Genomic DNA, 20,201 nt, shown 5'->3' with positions numbered 1-20,201 from the left:
TCCCTATACGTAACTTCACCTCAGTTTATCAATACTAGATTTTAACCTAGGAATGTAATATCATGCACCAACTCTCCTCTCTTCTTAGAATTTAAAATCTCCTAAATCAGTCTTGTTGCCTCTTAGTTCTGTCCTGGTATCCTTCTAGCCACGCCTTCCTGGGGGCAACAAAGATACTGACAGTGTTACTTGGGACAAACTCTCATCTTCTTTCTGACCATGAGAAATTCAAGCTCAGAGAATTGCCTTTGCTTGTGTGTGTTTATGAGGTGGAAACTTTGCAGCACAAGCAAAAAAAAAAAAAAGAATAAACAAACATGATTCAAACAGTACAAGTGTGAGCTCATTCAGTTACTTCTTAGACTAAAAATTTTCTAAGTCTTTTGCTGAGACAACTGACGTAAAATTTGGCAGGGAGTCAGTAGAGCTGGACTCTGCTGGGCACGGAGAGTCTGCACGCCAGTCATCCATGTGGAGTGAGGAAGAGTGAAAGGAGAAGGGTCTGCCCATGTTTCACTGTGTACATAGCTGGTTTCAAAACAGTTTTGATCCACAGTTTGTTTTATGTACAGATGTAAAGTCCTTCATGTAAGGGAAGATCATGCTGTTTTCATCCTGAGAGTGGCATTCACCATAGGACCTTGCACATGAGTGATTTCATTCCTTTTATTTAACTATATATTTTTATCCACTCCCCTCTCTTCCTTCCCCCACCTTCTACCCTCTCCCATGATTTTCATGCTCCCAATTTACTCAAGAGATCTTATTCATTTTCCTTTTATACTCTCCTCTCATATATTACATTCCAACTACAGTCTTCCTTCCCTCTACTCCTCCCCAACCCCCCACATCCTCTATCCCTCAAATTCTCCACTCGTCTCTTTGCCTTCAATATGATCAGACCTCCCAGGGATATTAACCACACATGGTATCACAAGTTATATTAGACTTGCCACAATCACTCATAACAGGGCTGGATGAGGCAATCCAGTAGAAGACAAAGGTCCCTAGGGCAAGTAAAATAATCAGAGAACTCCCTCACTCCCAGTGTTAGGAGATCCACAATAATACCCAGATACACTACCATAACTCATATGCAGAAAATCATACAGGGTCTGTGATTATCACTTTAGTGTCTGTGATCCTCTATTAGCCCTGTGTTCCATGTTTACATGGTGTCTTTGATCCCACTAGTACCTATAATTCATCCTCTCTTTCTCTGTGGGGTTCCCATGAAGCTTCCAAGTGTTTGGCTTTGTGTTTCTGCATCTTCTCCCATGAGTTTCTAGATTATGCCTTTCTTATGACAATTAGGCTGGGCACCAACCTACGAGTATAAGAGAACAACATTACTAATCATTTTATTGAAAATTTTTCCAGTCATGTTTGCTTCTATCCTGAATTCCTGGGCTGTCCAGCCTCTGGGTCCTGCAGTGTTAGGTGTAGGCTCCCTCTCATGGCATGGGCTTCAAGTTGGATAAGTCAGTGGTTGGCCATGCACACAAGTACCGTTCTATCATTGTCAGGTGTTCTGTGTTTCGTGAGTCAATGAAAAAGTGTTTACTCAAAGATCAGATTTTTTAAAATTTATTTATTAAAAATTTCCACCTCCTCCCCACCTCTCATTTCCCTCCCCCTCCCCCATGCCTCTTCCCCTCCTTCTCCAGTCCAAAGAGCAGTCAGAGTGGCCTGCCCTGTGGGAAGTCCAAGGCCCTCCCCTCTTCATCCAGGTCTAGGAAGGTGTGCATCCAAACAGACTAGGCACCCAAAAAGCCAGTACATGCAGTAGAATCAAAACCCAGTGCCATTATCATTGGCTTCTCAGTCAGCCCTCATTGTCAGCCACATTCAGAGTACAAAAGCATTTGTTCAACTATGTTCACAGCAGCGCTATTTGTAATAGCCAGAACCTGGAAGCAACCTAGGTGACCCTCAATAGAAAAATGGATAAAGAAGGTGTGGCACATATACCCTTTAGAGTTCTACTCAGTGGTAAAATACAGTGACATCTTGAATTTTGCATGCAAATGGATAGAAATAGAAAACACTTTACTGAGTGAGATAACCCAGACCCAAAAAGATGAATATGGTATATACTCACTCATAATTGGATTCTAGCCCTAAACAAAGGACATTGAGCCTATAATTTGTGATCCTAGAGAAGTTAAATAAGAAGCGGAGGAGAGGGTGCCTGAACTGGCCTTCTCCCATAGCCACACTGATGAATATCTTGCATATCACCATAGAACCTTCATCTGGTGATGGATGGAGATAGAGACAGAGACCCACATTGGAGCACTGGACTGAGCTCCCAAGGTCCAGATGAAGAGCAGAAGGAGGAAGAACATGAGTAAGGAAGTCAGGACCGTGAGGGGTGTGTCCACCCACAGAGATGGTGGGATTGATTTAATGGGAGCTCATCAAGGCCAGCTGGACTGAAACTGAAGGAACATGTGATCAGACCAGATTCTCTGAATGTGGCTGACAATGGGGACTGACTGAGAAGCAAATGATAATGGCACTGGGATTTGATTCTACTGCAAGTACTGGCTTTTTGGGTGCCTAGTCTGTTTGGATGCACACATTCCTAGGCCTGGATGGAGGGGGGAGGGCCTTGGACTTCCCACAGGGCAGGACACCTTGACTTCTCTTAGGAGTGGAGAGGGAGAGGGAGAGAAAGTGGGGGGAGTGAGAGGGAAATGGGAGGAGGTGGAAATTTTTAATAAATAAATAAACAATGATGAAAAGAGCTCTTGTACTGTCTAGCTTTAATACCAGTGCCTTCCTTGTCTTGCTTCTTTAAAAGAACTAACAATTGGCCCATTAATGGACTGTCAATACTGGAACAGAATTACTTGCATCCATTATCAATTCACCCTCACCAATCAATTTCTTACCTGCTGGCTAGCTTTCCGAGGGTGATCTTTCAGGGGTCTCCTACTTCCTGATCTCGCTGATGGGCCTCCCAGCCATGTCTCTAATTGTAACAGCTGTGTCTGTGTTACCCTCTCTGTACAGTTTGTGCGCCACTGTACTGTACGGGAGCCAGGCAAGGGCCTGGAGATTGAAAGAACACACAAGAGACCTGGGTCATTTGAAAGGAGATAAGCCGAATGCCATTTATTCAAACTTAGGGAAAACCTTATATACCTAGCTCCCACACAAGGAATTTCCCCCAGGCAGGTTGGAAATTGCCACACCTAAGATGGAGTGAGCAATGCCCTACAGCTAATCACTAGAAGGGGCAGAGGGAGCACAGAAACAAACAGGATGGCTGACCAGAAACTGTCCTCAAGTTGAAACCCTGGAGCAGGAGTGGACCAGTGGGCCCTATAGTACTAAGTGCCTACATAAAGAAAGTAGACTTAACAGCACTCCTGAAAGTTCTAGAACAAAAAGAAGCAGATGCACCCAGAAGGAGCAGATGACAGGAAATTATAAAATTGAGGGCTGAAATCAGTAAAATAAAAACAATGGAAACAATACAAAGAATCAACAAAACAAAGAGCTGGTTCTTTGAGAAAATCAGTAAAATATAAAAATTCTTATCCAAAATAATCAAAAGGCAGAGAGAGAACATCCAAATGAACAAAATCAGAAATGAAAGGAGGGCATAACAACACACACTGAGGAAATTCAGAGAATCATTAGGTCATACTGCAAAAAACCTGTGCTCCAAAAAATTGGTAAATGTAAAAGAAATGGACAATTTTCTGGATAGGTACCACACACCAAAATTAAAGCAGGAACAAGTGAACAATTTAAATATACCTATGATCTACAAGGATATAAAAGCAGTTATCAAAATGCTCTCAACCAAAAAACCCAGAGTTAGTCATTTTCAGTATAGAAATCTACCAGAACTCCAAAGAAGAGCTAATACCTATACTCCTCAAATTGTTCCACATATTAGAAACAGAAAGAACATTATGAGGCTATAGTTACCCTGATACAATACCACCACACAAAGTCTTGATATTAACCAAGAAAGAGAATTACAGACAAATCTCACTCATGAACATTGATGTAGAAATACTCAGTAAAATACTGGCAAACCAAATCCAAGAATACATCAAAAAATCATCTACCATGACCAATTAGGCTTCATCCCTGAGATGAATGTATCTATCTATCAATGTAATCCATCATATACATAAACTGAAAGAAAAAGATCACATGATCACCTCATTTTGACGAATTCCAATACCTCTTCATGATAAAGATCTTGGAGACATCAGGGATATAAGGAACGTATCTAAACATAATAAGAGCAATATATAGCAAGCCAACAGCCAACATCAAATTAAATGGAAAGAAACTCAAAGCAATTTCACTAAAATCAGAAACAAGACAAGGCTGTATACTCTCCATATCTATTCAACATAGTTCTTGAAGTTCTGGCTATAGCAATAAGACAACAAGAGGGGATCAAGGGGATTTAAATTAGAAAGGAAATAGTTAAAATTTCACTATTTGCAGATAATATGATAGTATACATAAATGATCCCCAAACTCTACCAGGGAAATCCTACTGCTAATAAATATCTTCAGCATTGTGGCAGAATACAGGATAAACTTAAAAAAGTCCATAACCCCCCTACACACAAATGATAAAGAAGCTAAGAAAGAAATCAGAGAAGCATCACCCTTCGCAATAGCCACACATAACATAAAATATCTTGGGGTGGCACTAAACAAAGAAGTAAAAGATCTGTTTGACAAGAACTTTATTTAAGTCTCTGAAGAAAAAAATCAAAAAGATACCAGAAAATGGAAAGATCTCCAATGCTCTTGGATAGGTAGGATCAACATAGTAAAAATGGCAATCCTACAAACAGCAATATACAGATTCAATGCAATCCCCATCAAATCGCAGCACAATTCTTCACAGATGTTGAAAGAATAATACTCAACTTCATATAGTAAAACAAAAATCCCAGGATAGCCCAAACAATTCTGTACAATAAAGTAATTTCTAGAGGCATGACCATCCCTGACATCGTGCTTTATTAGGGTGCTACGGTAAAGAAAAGCTTGGTATTGCCATAAAAACAGACAGGTTGACAAATGGAATGAAATCAAAGACCTAGATATAAATCCACACACCCATGGACACCAAATTTTGACAAATAATCTAAAATCAAACAATAGAAAAAAGAAAGCATCTTCAACAAATAGGGCTGGAATAACTAGATGTCACTATGTAGTAGAAAACAAATAGACACATATCTGTCCCTATTCACAAATTTAAGTTTAAATGGATTAAAGACATCAGTATGAAATCAACCACACTGAACCTGGTAGAAGAGAATTGGGATGTATCCTTCAATGCATTGGCACAGGAGACCACTTCCTAAATATAACACAAGTAGCACAGACACTGAGAGAAACAATAAACAAATGGGATCTCCAGAAACTGAGAAGCTTCTGAAAAGCAAAGGATACAGTCAATAAGACAAAAAGGTAGCCTACTGAATCAGAAAAAAATCTTCACCAACCCCATATCAGACAGAACTGAACTTGAAAATATATTTAAAAAAAACTCAAGAAATTGACATAAAAATACAAAATAATCAAATTAAAAAAATTGGGTACAGCTCACTTCAAACTCTACTACAAGCTGAAGTACTGAAAACAGCTTGATATTAGCTTAAAAACAAACAGGTGGACCCACGGAACTGAATCCAAGACCCAGATATCAACCCACACACCTTTGAACACCTGATTTTTGACAAAGAAGCAAAAGATATCAAATGAAAATAAGCATATTTAACAAATGGTACTGGCATAATTAGATAGCAACAACATGTAGAAGAATGAAAATAGATCCATATCTATCACCATGCACAAAACTCAAGTCCAAATAGATCGAAGACCTCAACATAAAGCCAGCCACACTGAACCTCATAGAAGAGAAAGTGGGAAACACACTTGAGTGCATTGGCACAGGAGACCACTTCCTAAATATAACCCCAGCAGCACAGACACTGAGAGAAAAGATTAATAAATGGGACCTCCTGAAACTGAAAATCTTCTGTAAAGCAAAGGACATGGTCAACAAGACAAAACAATAGCCTACAGAATGGAAAAAGATCTTCACTAACCCCACACCAGACAGAGGTCTGATCTCCAAAATATATAAAGAACTCACAAAATTGGTCACCAAAAGAACAAATAATCCAATAAAAAACGGACCTAAACAGAGAACTCTCAACAAAGGAATCTAAAATGGCTGAAAGATACTTAAGAAAAATGCTCAACATCCTTAGTCATCAGAGAAATGCAAATCAAAGTAACGCTGAGATTCCATCTTTTTTTTTATTTTATTTATTTTTTTATTTTTTAAATTTATTTATTTATTAAGGATTTCTGCCTCGTCCCCACAACCGCTTCCCATTTCCCTCCCCCTCCCCCGATCAAGTCCCCCTCCCTCATCTGCTCGAAGAGCAATCAGGGTTCCCTGACCTGTGGGAAGCCCAAGGACTGCCCACCTCTATCCAGGTCTCATAAGGTGAGCATTCAAACTGCCTAGGCTCCCACAAAGCCAGTACGTGCAGTAGGATCAAAAACCCACTGCAATTGTTCTTGAATTCTCAGTATTCCTCATTGTCCGCTATGTTCAGCTAGTCCGGATTTATCCCATGCTTTTTCAGACCTAGGCCAGCTGGCCTTGGTGAGATCCCAATAGAACATCCCCATTGTCTTAGTGTGTGGGTGCACCCCTCGTGGTCCTGAGTTCCTTGCTCGATATAAGGTGAATCCAAAGACAAACACATAGGCATCCTCAGGAGGATTCCATCTTTTTTTTAAATTTATTTATTTATTAAGGATTTCTGCCTCCTCCCCGCCACTGCCTCCCATTTCCCTCCCCCTCCCCCGATCAAGTCCCTCTCCCTCATCAGCTCAAAGAGCAATCAGGGTTCCCTGACCTGTGGGAAGTCCAAGGACCGCCCACCTCCATCCAGGTTTAGTAAGGTGAGCATCCAAACTGCACAGAAGGAGAGGGAGCACGAGCAAGGAACTCAGGACCGCGAGGGGTACACCCACACACTGAGACAATGGGGATGTTCTATTGGGAATTCACCAAGGCCAGCTGGCCTGGGTCTGAAAAAGCTTGGGATAAAACCGGACTTGCTGAACATAGCGGACAATGAGGACTACTGAGAACTCAAGAACAATGGCAATGGGTTTTTGATCCTACTGCACGTACTGAGATTTCATCTTAAACCTGTAAGAATGGTCAAGGAAAACACTGATGACAACCTATGTTGGAGAGGTTGTGGGGGGAAAGGGAATACTTTTGCATTGCTGGTAGGAATGCAAGCTGGTACAGCGCCTTTGAATGTCAGTGTGGCGATTTCTCAGAAAATTAGTAATCAACCCTCCTCAAGATCCAGTAATTCCGCTTTTGGGTATATATCCAAAGGATGCTCAATCGTGCCACAAGGACATGTGCTGAACTATGTTCATAGCAACATTGTTTGTCATAGCCAGAACCTGGAAACAACCTAAATTCCCCTTGACCATGGGTAAGGAAAATGTGGTACATTTACACAATGGAGAAAAAAAATAACATCTTGAATTTTGCAGGCAAATGGATGGAGCTAGAAAACATCATATTGAGTGAGGTAACCCAGACCCAGAAAGACAAAAACCATATTTTTTCACTCATCAGTAGTTTTTAGACATAATGCAAAGAAAACCAGCCTACAAATCACAATCCCAGAGAACCTACACAAAAATGAGGACCCTAAGAGAGACATACATGGATCTAATCCTCATGGGAAATAGAAAAAGACAATATCTCCTGAATAAATTGGGAGCGAGTGGAACATGGGAGGGGGTTGAAGGGTAGGGGAGGGGCAAGGAGGGGAGCAGAGAAAAATGTATAGTTCAGTAAAATAGAATAAAATAAATCAAAAAATGGGGTACAGATCTAAGCTGAGAATTCTTAATAGAGGAATCTCAGATTGTCAAAAGACATTTAAGAAAAAGTTCAGTATCCTTAGACTTCAGGAAAATGCAAATTAAAATGACTCTGAGATGCCATCTTATACCAGTCAGAATGGCTAAGATCAAAACCAGCAATGATAGCTTGTGCTGGAGAGAATGCAGAGTATGGGGAACTCTGCTCCATTGCTGGTGGGAATCCAGACTTGTACAACCACTATGGAAATCAGTATAGCAGTTTCTCAGAAAATTGGGAATCAACCTACCTCAGGATCCAGCAATACCACTCTTGGACATATGCCCAAAGAATGCTCAATCATACTACAAGGACATTTGCTCAACTATGTTCATAGCAGTATTATTTGTCATAGTCAAAACCTGGAAACAACCTAGATGCCCCTCAACCAAAGAATGGATAAAGAAAATGTGGCACATTTATACAATGGATTAATACTCAGTGGTAAAACAACAAAACAAAACAATGTTATCTTGAAATTTGCATGTGAATGGATGGAAGTAGAAAAAATCCTGAATGAGGTAACCCAGACCCAGAAAGATAAGCATGGTATACACTCACTCATAAGTGGATAATAGTTGTAAAGCAAAAGTTAATGCGCCTACAGTATATGACCCCAGAGAACCTAAATCATAAGGAGAACCCTGGGAGAAACATTAGATCTTCCTGAGAAGTGGAAATAGACAAGATATCCTGAGAAAAATGGGAGAATGGGGTTGTGGGGAGAAGGGAGTGTGGAGGGAGAGGAGGAGATGAGAAGGGATGAGTGAGGGGAGAACTTGAGAGAGAGGAAGTGTCTTAATGGGGGAAGGACAGAAATAGAGAGCAAGGAAAGAGACGTCTTGATTTAGGGAGCCATTATGGTGCTAGCAAGAAACCTGTCACTAGAGAAATTCCCAGAAATCCACAAGGATGGACTCCAGCTAAGCCCCTAAACAAGAGAGGAGAGGGTGCCTGTACTGGCTTTGCCCTGTAGTCAGATTGATGAATATCAGAAATGTTATTATAGAATCTTCTTCCAGCAACCGATGGAAGCAGAGGCAGAGATCCACAGCAGAGCACTGGGATGAGCTCCTAAAGTTTAGTCAAAGAGTAGGAGGAGTGAGAATATGAACAAAGAGTTCAAGACCATGATGGTGATACCCACTGAAACAGTTTTCCTGAGCTAGTGGGAGCTCACCAACTCTGCCAGACAGGGAAGGAACCAGCAGAGAACTAAATTAGGCCCTCTGCCTGTGGGTGACTATTGTATGGCTGGAGCAGACTGTGGCATCACTGGCAGTGACATCAGGATTTATCCCTACTGATTGTACTGGCATTTCAAATTCTATATATATAGTAGGGAGAGCCTTGGTCCTTCCTCAAAGCAATGTGCCTTAACCTCTCTGAGGAGTGAATGTGGGGGGAGGAGGTGGGGGAAAATGGAGGGAATTGGATAAGGGGAAAGAGTGGGAACTGAGATTGGTATAGAAAATGAAAAATAATGGCTTTCTTGTTTTAAATAAAATAAAAATCAGAGGTCTTTAAAGAAGAAATTAATAAACTTTTTAAAGAAATAAAAACCACAAACAGTTGAAGAAAATTAATAAAGCCATTTAAGACCTGGGAGTAGAAATAGAATCAATAAAGAAAACAAAACTGAAGGAAATCTGGAAATGAAAATTTTAGTAACAGGAACCATAGAGGCAAGCTTCATCAACAGAACACAAGAGAAGGAAGAGAGATTCTCACTCATGGAAAACAACATAGGAAAAATGGGTACCTCAGTAAAAGATCATTCCTAAATAAATCTAAAAATCTCCTGCCATGCTCATGCTGCCAAGGTTATTGAGCAAGGGAGACACTCCTCCATTACAAACATGTAGAACAACTTTGGGTATCAATATGATGGTTCCTCAGAAACTTTGAATACATCTATTTCAAAACCCAGCTATATCACTCTTGAGAATATACCCAAATGATGCCTCATTCTACCATAGAAACACTTGTTCAACTCTGTTCATTGCAAATTTATTCATAATATACAGAAACTGGAAAAAAGCTAAATGTCCATCAACTGAAGAATGGACAAAGTAAATATGGTACCTTTGCACAATGGAGTATTGCTCTGCTGTTAAAAACAATGACATTGTGAAATTTTCAGACAAGTATAAAGACCTAGAAAAGCTCATCATGAGTGAGGTAACCTAGATCCAGATAAACAAACATGGTATGCACTCACTTATAAGTGGACATTAGCTGTTAAATAAAGGATAAGTGAGCTATAAACCACAGACCTAGAGAGGTTAAATCAAAAGATGGGCTCAAGGCAGAATGTATCCCCTGGGAATTAGAATATATATTGTAGGTAGACTGAGGATAGATAGGGATGGGAACAGGTGGGATCAGGCAGAGATGGGTGGGGCAGAGTGAGAGAGTATTGGGAGATATGAGTGGAACTGGGGGTGGTATTTGGGAGTGATGTAGAAACCCAGTGCAGTGGAAACTCCTGTGATCTATGAGAGTGATCCTAGTGAAGTCTCCTGGTAATGGTGGCTACAGAGCACAATTTGGTCATCTTCTATAATCAGGCAAGTCTCCTAGAAGTGAGACTAGGACATCCATCCAACCACAGAACCTTCAACCTATAATCTGCCCTGCCTGCAAAATGTGTTGGTGCAAAACAGTGGTACAGAACTTGTGGGAGTGGCCAGTCAATGACTGGTCCAATTTGAGACCAATGCCACAAGAGGGAGCCCAAGTCTAACACTTCTTGGATGGCCAAAAATTGGAGGCAGGGCAACCCAAAGACTCTGGATAAAATCAAATACAACTGACAAGAAAAAAAAAATCAATGTAATGGCTCCAAATGATAGTCTGCTATACTCACAGACCAATCATCATCAGAGAGGCTTCATCTAGCAACTGATGTAAGCAGATGCAGAGCCCACAGCCAAACACTAGGTGGAGGTATGGGAACCCCACAGAAGCAGAAGAGGAAGGATATTTTAGGAGTCAGAGGCATTGAGAACACCATGGGAACACAGCCTCAAGGACACCATGTGGACACAGAATCAACTAAAATGGCCTTATAGGAGTTTACAAAGACTAAAGCAAAAAATACAGATCCAGTATGGGCCTGAGCTAGGTCTCTACATAAATTTTATGGATGTGTATCTTGGTGTTCTTGCAGGAATCCCAACAGTGAGAGTGGGGTATCTCTGATTCTTTTGCCTGTGCTGGAGATTCTTGCCCTTCTACTGTGTTACCTTTTCCAGCCTGGATATCATGGTTGTGCCTAATCTTATTGTGTAAATTGTTAGGCCATGTTTGGTGGATATTCCATGGGATGTCTGGTCTTCTTTAAGGAAAATAGAGAAGGAATGAATCTGGGGAAGAGGTGAGATAGGAGAAAGGAACCGGATAAGTGGAAGAAGAAAAAACTGTAATTGGTATGTAACGTTTGAAAGAAGAATAGAAAAAGAAAAAAGGTCCTTCACAAAACATACATGAAATTTAGGATACTGTAAAAAGATCAAATTGGAGAATAATAGGAATACAGAGAAGAAACTCAGGTAACAGACACAGAAAATATTTTCAACAAAATATTAGAAGAAATTTTCCTAACATAAAGAAGGTGGTATCTGTTGATGTACAAGATTTATACAGAACACCATATACCCTGGACCAGAAAATAAAGTCCCAATGTCACACACTCGTCAAAACACTAAATATACAGAAGAAAAAATAATAAAAATTTCAAGGGAAAAAGACCAAGTGACTTATAAAGGTAGACATATAAGAGTAACATCTGATTTCTCAATGGAGAATCTAGAAGCCTAAAGTGTCTGGACAGATGTTCTACAGACTCTGAGATGATGCCAAAACTCTCCATCACAATAGAGAAAATAAAATATTCCATGATGAAACCAAATTTAACAATATCTCTCTTCAAATCCAGCCCTATAGAAGATTCTAGAAGAAAAAGTCCAGCATAAAGAGGTTTACCACATACAAAAAAAAAAAAAACCCACAGAGAATAAATAATTCAGACAAGGAACTGGAAAAAAAAACAAGAAATACAAAGACAAATACACAAAAAATAACAACAACAAAATAACAGGAATCAGCAAGCACTGCTCCTTAGTATCTCTCAATGTCAGTGTCTCAATCCCCAGTAGAAAGACACAGACTAACAAAATGGATATGAAAGCAGGATCCAGCCTTCTACTACATCCAAGAAACAACTTGTAGGGAGCCGGGCACCTTCAGCTCCGGCGCCAGGCTTCCTGTGCGCTCCTGGATACCACCCCCTCCTTGCTCCATTCATCCTGTTGGCCCTGGATCATTGGGCTACCAGCGGCCCTGTTTAGCTGCTGAAGAATCCCATCAGGACGGGTGAGTGTGTGCTATCCAGGGACGGACTGTCCCGGAAGAGAGCACAAACCCCCCTCCCCCAGCTCCTTCTGCAGGGCTGTCTTTCTTTCGCAAGACCCAGCACCCCCAGCACCCCTCCCCAACCCTGCCCTGCTGTATGCTAGGACCAGTGCTCAAGTATAGTTTTAAGCTCCTAAACTAAGGCGACCCACCCAGAGCGGTGAGTGCCTGCCTACCGGGCAGGCCTCAGGGTCCCCTGTAAGGGAACTGGGCACCTTCAGCTCCGGCGCCAGGCTTCCTGCGCGCTCCTGGATACAACCCCCCCACCCCCCTTGCTCCATTCATCCTGTTGGCCCTGGATCATTGGGCTACTGGCGGCCCTGTTTAGTTGCTGAGGAATCCCATTGGGACGGGAATGGTTCCTGCTTCTACACTGAAGAGATATACCTAGAGAGTCAATCACAGCAAAGACTGGACCAAGAGACCAGGCCTCTCCTGGCTCCATTTGAAGGAAGAGATGGGAAGGCGCCAATACAAGAATTCCTCCAACAATCTGAAAGGCAACATGAGACCACCAGAAACCAGGGATCCCGAAATAAGAATTGTACATCCTACTCCTGAAGAAATAGAAGAAATCGACTCAAAAGTGAACTATATGAAAATAATAGAGGACCTTAAACAGGAGATGAAAAACTGCCATAAACAATTAGAGATTACAAACAAAAAGGTAGAGGAAATGAATAAATCGCTCAAAGACACGCAAGAAAACCAAGAGAAACAAGAAAAAGCAATCAAACAGGTTAGGGAAGCGGTTCAAGACATGAAGAATGAAATGGAAGCAATGAAGAAAGCACAAACCGAGGGAAGAATAAAGATGGAAAATCTGGGTAAACAAACAGGAACAACAGAGACAAGTACTAACAACAGATTACAAGAGATAGAAGAGAGAATATCAGACACTGAAGATACCATAGAGAAAATAAACACACTGATCAAAGAAAACAGCAAAACCAACAAATTCTTATCACAAAACATTCAGGATATTTGTTACACAATAAAAAGACCAAACCTAAGAATAATTGGAGTGGAAGAAGGAGAAGAAGTGCAGCTCAACGGTACAGAAAATATACTTAATAAAATTATAGAAGAAAACTTTTCCAACCTGAAGAAAGAGGTACTTATGAAGGTTCAAGAAGCATACAGAACACCAAATAGGCTGGATCAAAAAAAACCATCCCCTCGCGATACAATAATCAAAACACAAAATATACAGAATAAAGAAAGAAAATTAAGAGCCGCAAAGGAAAAAGGCCAAGTTACTTATAAAGGTAAACCTATCAGACTTACACCTGACTTCTCTATGGAAACCATGAAAGTCAGAAGGTCCTGGATAGATGTACTGCAAAAACAAAGAGATCATGGATGCAAGCCCAGACTACTATATCCACCCAAGCTTTCGTTCACTATAAATGGAGAAAACAAAATTTTCCAGGATAAAAACAAATTTAAACAATACGTAGCCACAAATCCAGCCTTACAGAAAATTATAGAAGGAAAATCACTAACCAAAGAGGCCAACAATGCCCACAATAACTCAGTCATCTAGAGACCTTTCACCAGCGCAACTCAAAGAAGGGAAACACACAAACCCTACTACTAAAAAAGTGACCGGAGTTAACAACCACTGGTCATTAATATCACTTAATGTCAATGGGCTCAACTCACCTATAAAAAGGCACAGGCTAAGAGATTGGATACGAAAACAGGATCCAACATTCTGCTGTCTACAAGAAACGCACCTCAACCACAAAGACAGGCACCTACTCAGAGTAAAGGGCTGGGAAAAGGCTTATCAAGCAAATGGACCTAAGAAACCAGCAGGTGTGGCCATACTAATTTCTAACAAAGTTGACTTCACACTTAAATCAATCAGAAGAGATGGAGAGGGACATTTTATACTCATAACAGGAACAATTCATCAAGATGAAGTCTCAATCCTGAATATCTACGCCCCTAATACAAAAGCGCCCACGTATGTAAAAGAAACATTACTAAAACTCAAGGCAGCAATCAAACCACACACACTAATAGTAGGAGACTTCAACACTCCTCTCTCTCCAAAGGACAGGTCAATCGAACAGAAACCTAACAGAGAAATTAGAGAATTAATGGAGGTAATGAAGCAAATGGACTTAACAGACATCTATAGATTATTCCACCCAAAGAGGAAAGAATATACCTTCTTCTCTGCAGCTCACAGAACCTTCTCGAAAATTGACCACATACTTGGTAGCCAAACTAACTTACACAGTTACAAAAAAATATTAGTGACCACCTGCGTCTTATCAGATCACCATGGATAAAAGTTAGAATTCAACAACAATGCTACCCCCAGAAAGCCTACAAACTCAGGGAAACTGAACAGTCAACTACTGAACCATACCTGGATTAAGGAAGAAATAAAGAAAGAAATTAAAGTCTTCCTTGAATTCAATGAAAATAAAGAAACAACATACTCGAACTTATGGGACACTATGAAAGCAGTGCTAAGAGGAAAGTTCATCGCACTAAGTGCCCACTTAAAGAAAACAGAGAAAGCACATATTGAAGACTTAACAGCCCACCTGAAAGCTCTAGATAAAAAAGAAGCAGACTCACCTAGGAGGAGTAGAAGATTGGAAATAATCAAACTGAGGGCTGAAATCAACAAAATAGAAACACAGAAAACAATCCAAAGAATCAATGAAACAAAACGCTGGTTCCTGGAGAAAATCAACAAGATTGATAAACCCCTATCCAAACTAATCAAACGGCAGAGAGAGAATATGCAAATTAATAAGATCAGAAATGAAAAGGGGGACATAACCACAGACACAGAGGAAATTCAGAGAATCATCAGATCATATTACAAAAGCCTGTATAACACAAAACTGGAAAATGTAAAGGAAATGGACACTTTTTTAGATAAATACCATATACCAAAGTTACACCAGGACCAGGTGAACAATCTAAACAGACCTGTTGGTCGCGAAGAATTAGAAGCTGTTATCAAAAACCTCCCTACCAAAGAAAGCCCAGGACCAGATGGTTTCAATGCAGAATTCTACCAGAACTTCCAAGAAGACCTAAAACCTATACTCCTTAATGTATTCCACAATATAGAAACAGAAGGTTCATTACCTAATTCCTTTTATGAAGCTACAGTTACTCTGATACCAAATCCACACAAAGACTCAACCAGGAAAGAGAATTACAGGCCAATCTCACTCATGAACATCGACGCAAAAATCCTCAACAAAATACTGGCAAACCGAATCCAAGAACACATCCGAAATATTATCCATTATGATCAAGTAGGCTTCATTCCTGAGATGCAGGGCTGGTTCAACATACGAAAATCTATCAATGTAATCCAGCATATAAATAAACTGAAAGAAAATAACCATAAGATCATCTCATTAGATGCTGAAAAAACATTTGACAAAATTCAGCATCCATTTATGTTAAAAGTCTTGGAGAGATTAGGGATACAAGGGTCATACCTAAATATAATAAAAGCTATATACAGCAAGCCGACAGCTAACATCAAATTAAATGGAGAGAAACTCAAAGCCATCCCGCTTAACTCAGGAACACGACAAGGCTGTCCACTCTCGCCATACCTCTTCAATATAATGCTTGAAGTTCTAGCAATAGCAATAAGACAACATAATGGGATCATGGGGATTCAAATTGGAAAGGAAGAAGTTAAACTTTCGTTATTTGCAGATGATCTGAGAGTCTACATAAGCGACCCCAAAAACTCCACCAAAGAACTTTTTCAGCTGATAAACAGCATTAGTAATGTGGCAGGATACAAGATCAACTCCAAAAAATCAGTCGCCCTCTTATACACAAAGGATATGGAAGCAGAGAGGGAAATCAGAGAAGCTTCACCATTCACGATAGCCACAAACAGCATAAAATATCTTGGGGTAAATCTAACCAAGGAAGGGAAAGATCTATTTGACAAGAACTTTAAGGCATTGAAGAAAGAAATTGAAGAGGATACCAAAAAATGGATGGATCTCCCTTGCTCTTGGATTGGGAGGATCAACATAGTAAACATGGCAATTCTACCTAAGGCAATTTATAGATTCAATGCAATCCCCATCAAGATCCCATCAAAATTCTTCGCAGATCTGATGGGGATTGCATTGAATCAGATCTGTGAAGAATTTTGATGGGATCTTGTGCAACCACTTTGGAAAGCAGTGTGGCGGTTTCTCAGGAAATTCGGGATCAACTTACCCCTGGACCCCGCAATACCACTCTTGGGAATATACCCAAGAGAGGCCTTATCATACAACAAAAATATATGCTCTACTATGTTCATAGCAGCATTGTTTGTCATAGCCAGAACCTGGAAACAACCTAGATGCCCTTCAATGGAAGAATGGATGAAGAAAGTATGGAATATATACATATTAGAGTATTACTCAGCAGTAAGAAACAAGGACTTCTTGAATTTTGCATACAAATGGATGGAAATAGAAAACACTATCCTGAGTGAGGTAAGCCAGACACAAAAAGAGGAACATGGGATGTACTCACTCATATTTGGTTTCTAGCCATAAACCAAGGACATTGAGCCTATAATTAGTGATCCTAGAGAAGCTAAATAAGGAGAACCCAAAGAAAAACATATAGACATCCTCCTGAATATTAACCTTCAGCAAGTGATGAAAGGAGACAGAGACAGAGACCCACATTGGAGCACAGGACTGAATTCTCAAGGTCCAAATCAGGAGCAGAAGGAGAGAGAGCACGAGCAAGGAACTCAGGACCATGAGGGGTGCACCCACACACTGAGACAATGGGGATGTTCTACTGGGATCTCACCAAGACCAGCTGGCCTGGGTCTGAAAAAGCCTGGGATAAAACCGGACTCTCTGAACATAACGGACAATGAGGACTACTGAGAACTCAAGAACAATGGCACTGGGTTTCTGATCCTACTGCACGTACTGGCTTTGTGGGAGCCTAGGCAGTTTGGATGCTCAACTTACTAGACCCGGATGGAGGTGGGGGGTTCCTTGGACTTCCCACAGGACAAGGAACCCTGATTGCTTTTCGGGCTGGGGGGGGGACTTAATTCGGAAATGGGAGGCGGTGGCTGGGAAGAGACAGAAATCTTTAATAAATAAATAAATTAAAAAAATTCTTCACAGATCTGGAGAGGACAATAATCAACTTTATATGGAAAAACAAAAAACCCAGGATAGCCAAAACAATCCTATACAATGACGGATCTTCTGGAGGCATTACCATCCCTGACTTCAAACTCTATTACAGAGCTACAGTAATGAAAACAGTGTGGTACTGGCATAAAAACAGAGAAGTCGACCAATGGAATCGAATCGAAAACCCGGATTTTAACCCACAAACCTATGAACACCTCATTTTTGATAAATGAGCTAAAAGTATACAATGGAAGAAGGAAAGCATCTTCAACAAATGGTGCTGGCACAACTGGATGTCAACCTGTAGAAGAATGAAAATAGACCCATATCTATCACCGTGCACAAAACTCAAGTCCAAATGGATTAAAGACCTCAATATCAGCCCTACACACTGAAAAGGATAGAAGAGAAAGTGGGAAATACCCTACAACAGATGGGCACAGGAGATCGCTTCCTATGTATAACCCCAGAAGCACAGACATTAAGGGCAACATTGAATAAATGGGACCTACTAAAACTGAGAAGCTTCTGTAAAGCAAAGGACACTGTCACTAAGACACAAAGGCAACCTACTGACTGGGAGAAGATCTTCACCAACCCTGAAACAGACAAAGGTCTGATCTCCAAAATATATAGAGAATTCAAGAAACTAGACTTTAAAATGCTAATTAACCCAATTAAAAAATGGGGCACTGAACTGAACAGAGAATTCTCAACAGAAGAAGTTCAAATGGCCAAAAGACACTTAAGGTCGTGCTCAACTTCCTTAGCAATCAGGGAATTGCAAATCAAAACAACTTTGAGATATCATCTTACACCTGTCAGAATGGCTAAAGTCAAAAACACCAACGATAACCTTTGCTGGAGAGGCTGTGGAGGAAGGGGTACACTCATCCATTGCTGGTGGGAATGCAATCTTGTGCAACCACTATTCAAGTCAGTGTTTCGGTTTCTCGGGAAATTCGGGATCAACCTACCCCTGGACCCAGCAATACCACTCTTGGGAATATACCCAAGAGATGCCCTATCATATGACAAGAGCATTTGTTCAACTATGTTCATAGCAGTATTATTTGTAATAGCCAGAACCTGGAAACAAACTAGATGCCCTTCAATGGAAGAATGGATGAAGAAAGTGTGGAATATCTACACATTAGAGTACTATGCTGCGGTAAAAAACAATGACTTCTCGAATTCTGCCTGCAAATGGATGGAAATAGAAAACACTATCGTGAGTGAGGTGTCCCAGACCCAAAAAGTTGAACATGGGATGTACTCACTCATAATTGGTTTCTAGCCATAAATAAGGGTCACGGAGTCTACAATAGGTGAATCTAAAGAAGCTAAGTAAGAAGGTGAACCCAAGGAAAAACATATAGTTATCCTCTTGGCTAAGGGAAGTAGACCAAATTGCCGGGGAGAAAACTGGGATCTTGGGGGTGGGGTGGGATGGGGGTAAGGGGAGATGGGGTGAGAAAAGTTAGAAGGGAAGGAGGTCGGGCCTTGGGAAAATAGGAGGATTGGGATAAAGGAAGGTTGGACAGGGGAGCACGGAACCACAATTCTTAATTAAGGGAGCCACTTTAGGGTTGGCAAGAGACCTGACCCTAGAGGGGCTCCCAGGTGCCCAAGCTGAGGTCCCCAGTTAGTTCCTTGGGCAGTTGAGGATACGGAACCTGAAATGACCTCATCCTAGAGCAATACTGACGAATGTCTTGCATATCATCATAGAACCTTCATCTGGTGATGGATGGAGATAGAGACAGAGACCCACACTGGAGCACTGGACTGAGCTCCCAAGGTCCCAATGAGGAACAGAAGGAGGGAGAACATGAGCAAAGAAGTCGGGACCACGAGGCGTGCACCCACCCACTGAGACAGTGGCGCTGATCTACTGGGAGCTCACCAAGACCAGCTGGACTGTGACTGAAAAAGCATGGGATAAAACTGGACTCTCTGAACATGGCGAACAATGAGGGCTGATGAGATGCAAAGGACAATGGCACGGGGGTTTGATCCTACGTAATGTGATGGCTTTTTGGGAGCCTAGCCAGTTTGGATGTTCACCTTCCTAGATATGGACGGAGGAGGGAGGTCCTAGGTCTTACCACAGGGCAGAAAACCCTGACTGCTCTTTGTACTGGAGGGGGAGGGGGAAAGGAGTGGGGGGAGGGGGAGAAGGGTGGGAGGAGGGTGCGTAGGGTGGGAGGAGGGGGAGGGAAATGGGAAGCTGGGAGGAGGTGGAAACTTGTTTTTTTTTCTCCTTTTCTCAATAAAAAAAATAAAAAAAATAAAATTAAAAAAAAAAAGAAACAACTTGTAATTTAAAGGATAGAAATAACCTTGCAGTAAGAGGATGGAAAAAGTCCAAGCAAAACCACTGAAGAAGCAAGCTGGAATATCCATGTTAATATCTGATTAAATTAGACTTTAAACAATAACTACTCAGAAGAGGTGAAGAAGAACAGTATATACTGTAATTTTTAACATCTATGTATTAAACACAAGAGCATCCAAGTTCATAAAAGAAGCATTACTGCAGTTTAAACCACACATTGACCCTCACACACTGATAGTGGAAGACTTAAATACCCCACCTCTGCCAATAGATAGCCCATCCAGCAAAAATAAACATAGAGACCCTAGCTTGGAAATGT

Source organism: Microtus oregoni, unplaced genomic scaffold, assembly GCF_018167655.1.
Source record: "Microtus oregoni isolate MIOR12 unplaced genomic scaffold, Mior012 000006F_ref0000085, whole genome shotgun sequence".
In the NCBI taxonomy this organism is placed as follows: domain Eukaryota; kingdom Metazoa; phylum Chordata; class Mammalia; order Rodentia; family Cricetidae; genus Microtus; species Microtus oregoni.
This window is presented reverse-complemented; position numbering follows the sequence as displayed.